The sequence below is a fragment of the Aegilops tauschii genome, chromosome 6 (genome assembly GCF_002575655.3).
Source record: "Aegilops tauschii subsp. strangulata cultivar AL8/78 chromosome 6, Aet v6.0, whole genome shotgun sequence".
NCBI classification, from domain to species: Eukaryota; Viridiplantae; Streptophyta; class Magnoliopsida; order Poales; family Poaceae; genus Aegilops; species Aegilops tauschii.
In genome coordinates this window covers 405,852,041-405,854,956 of record NC_053040.3, presented here as the reverse complement: position 1 = coordinate 405,854,956, position 2,916 = coordinate 405,852,041, and positions in this window count along the sequence as shown.

Below are 2,916 nucleotides of genomic sequence, written 5' to 3'. Positions count from 1 at the left end.
AATAGCCGTGTCCACGGTAATAGGACGACTTGGAGTTGTACCTTGACCTTATGACAACTAGAACCGGATACTTAATAAAACACACCCTTCCAAGTGCCAGATATAACCCGGTGATCGCTCTCTAACAGGGCGACGAGGAGGGGATCGCCAGGTAGGTTTATGCTATGCGATGCTACTTGGTGAACTTACCATCTACTCTCTTCTACATGCTGCAAGATGGAGGTGGCTTGAAGCGTAGTCTTCGACAGGATTAGCTATCCCCCTCTTATTCTAGCATTCTACAGTTCAGTCCACCGATATGGCCCTTTACACATATACCCATGCATTTGTAGTGTAGCTCCTTGCTTGCGAGTACTTTGGATGAGTACTCACGGTTGCTTTTCTCCCTCTTTTCCCCCTTTCCCTTCTACCTGGTTGTCGCAACCAGATGCTGGAGCCCAGGAGCCAGACGCCACCGTCGACGACGACTCCTACTGCACTGGAGGTGCCTCCTACTACGTGCAGGCCGCTGACGACGACCATGAGTAGTTTAGGAGGATCCCAGGCAGGAGGCCTGCGCCTCTTTCGATCTGTATCCCAGTTTGTGCTAGCCATCTTATGGCAACTTGTTTAACTTATGTCTGTACTCAGATATTGTTGCTTCCGCTGACTCCGCTGACTCGTCTATGATCGAGCACTTGTATTCGAGCCCTCGAGGCCCCTGGCTTGTATTATGATGCTTGTATGACTTATTTTATTTTTAGAGTTGTGTTGTGATATCTTCCCGTGAGTCCCTGATCTTGATCGTACACGTTTGCGTGTATGATTAGTGTACGGTCAAATCGGGGGCGTCACAATGGCCGGAGGTACGGTCAAATGACAAGCAATATGGCAGAATGCTTCAATAAGGTGCTCAAGGGTGTACGTGCATTACCCGTGACGACAATAGTTCAATACACATTTGACAAGATGAATGGAAACTTTTTAAAGTACTCAATGGAGACGGATAAGCAGATTGCTGGTGAGAACAAGGAAAAGCACAGGTACAATTTCCCAGCAAAGGTTGAAGAATGGTTGGAATTTCAATCAAGAAAGGCAGACTCCCAAGAAGCTGTACTATATGACGACAACGATTGGATGTATGAAGTGAAAGAGCCTGGAGGAACCACAAACGATGGCCACCAACACGGAGGCCGGGCTTTCAAGGTCTCCCTAACACGGTGTGATTGCACTTGCATGAGGCCATCCTTGCTTCATCTCCCATGCTCGCACTTGTTAAACGCATCTCGTGTTAGGAATGTGGACGTCAATCACCCTCTTACCGTGCGGGAGTCCGAGTTCTCAATCATGACTGTCAAGAATACATGGGCTCCCCGGTTTCAGCCATACTTGGACCAATCACAATGGCCGGAGTATCATGGAGTTCAACTATGGCCGGACCCGGAATTGAAGGTCGTTAGATGGGGAAGACGTCAGACAAAGCGTCTTAGAGGTGACATGGACGGATGGGGCCGTGGTGGCGGTCGAGAAACCGGCACCGGCCAATTCCAAGAGCCTCGTGAGCACTCCCGTTGTGGGGATTGCAATGGTGGGGGACACAACACAAGAACTTGTACCAAACCAAGAAAGAGATCAAAGAAAAATGATGCAAGCACAAGCCAATCAAATCAACCAAGCCAATGAGGAACTAGGCAACAAAGAGGGAGTCAACTAGGTCTTAGAAGATGCCGTGGTGGTGGTACAAGCCGTGGTGGTGGTACAAGCCGTGGTGACGGTCTTGGCCGTGGTGTTGGTAGAGGCCGTGGTGATGGTCTTGGCCGTGGTGATGGTCTTGGCCATGGTGATGGTCTTGGCCGTGGTGATGGTGGTAGAGGCCGTGGTGGTGGTGGTAGAGGCCGTGGTGGTGGTGTAGGCTGTGGTGGTGGTGGAGGCCGTGGTGATGGCCTAGGCCTTGGTGGTGGCTATGGCCTTGGCGGTGGTCGTAGTGGAGGAATGTTTTCTTGGCTCAATGGACCATTGCCGTATGTGACTTACTATTATCTTGTTATTTATGTTGTCATTGTCATTTTGCATAGCGTGACTAACTATTAAGTTGTCATTTTCGTAGGTATGGCAACAATGAAGGGGGTGGAGGACACGGAGGGGGGAGGTGAGATGCCGGGGTGGTGGGAGCCAGAAGAACAAGAGGACCTTGCTCGACGCAAAATGTGTGCTACAATGTGACCTTGTGAACCAAAATGTGTGGTACTATGTGCTATGAGTCCTAAATGTGTTTTGGACAAATCTATGTGCTATAACTCCTTTATGTGTGTATGACTATGTGATTTGGACTACTCTATGTGCTATGTCTTCTTTCTGTGTTTTCGACTACTATATGTGATATCACTTATGATTATGTGACATCTATGTGAACCACAAAACATAAACAACATTTGGTATTTGAAAACAGCAGATAGTGCGGCGCCCAAGGCCTAGGCGTCACACTATACAGTGCAGCGCCTCTCACATAGGCACTGCACATCTGGACATGCCAGTCCAGAGAGCAATAGAACACTTCCAGTAACTTTTGCAGCCCAAAACTCGCTAAGTCAGGGTGCAGCGCCTATGGTCTAGGCGCCACACTATACAGTGCAGCGCCCGACACCTGGGCGCTGCACTGTATAGTGTGGCGCCTAGTCCATAGGCGCTGCACCCTGACTTAGCGATTTTTGGGCTGCAAAAGTTACTGGAAGTGTTTTGTTGCTCTCTCGACCGACATGTCCAGATGTGTGGCGCCTATGTGAGAGGCGCTGCACTATATAGTGTGACGCCTAGGCCTTGGGCGCTGCACACCTGGACATGCCAGTCCAGAGAACAACAAAGCACTTCTAGTAACTTTTCCAAATGTGTCGCGCCCATGGGCTAGGCGCCACACTTTTAATGTGCAGCCTCTAGCTC